Raw genomic sequence first — 538 nt, 5'->3', positions numbered from 1 at the left:
TGTGTGTTAGGCACTGGCTGTGTATAGCTATGTGTGTTGGACTGAGTGTAAGGTGTTATCTGAGTGTAGTTCTGAGTGTCAGGCTGTGTTAGTTGTTGTCTGTCTGATTGTGTGTGTGTTGGGCTGTGTGTTAGGTGCTGACAGTATGTGGTTATGTGTGTCAGGATGTGTGCTAGGTGTGGTCTGAGTGTAGTTCTGAGTGTCGGGGTGTGTGTCAGGTGCCGGTTGTGCATGGCTATGTGTGTTGGGCTGACTGTTAGGTGTTGTCTGTGTGTAGTTCTGACTGTCAGGCTGTGTTAATTGTTGTCTGTCTGATTGTGTGTGTTGGGCTGTGTGATAGGTGCTGGTGTGTGTGGTTTTGTGTGTTGGGCTGTGTGTCAGGTGCTGGCTGTATGTGGTTATGTGTGTCAGGCTGTGTGTTAGGTGTTGTCTGAGTGTAGTTCTGAGTGTCGGGTTGTGTGTCAGGTGCTGGCTGTGCATGGTTATGTGTGTTGGGCTGTGTTTGGTGTTGTCTGTTCGTGGCTCTGTGTGTTAGCTG

The sequence above is a fragment of the Gavialis gangeticus genome, unplaced genomic scaffold, assembly GCF_001723915.1.
Source record: "Gavialis gangeticus isolate Ggan-Ray unplaced genomic scaffold, GavGan_comp1, whole genome shotgun sequence".
NCBI lineage: Eukaryota > Metazoa > Chordata > Crocodylia > Gavialidae > Gavialis > Gavialis gangeticus.
This window is presented reverse-complemented; position numbering follows the sequence as displayed.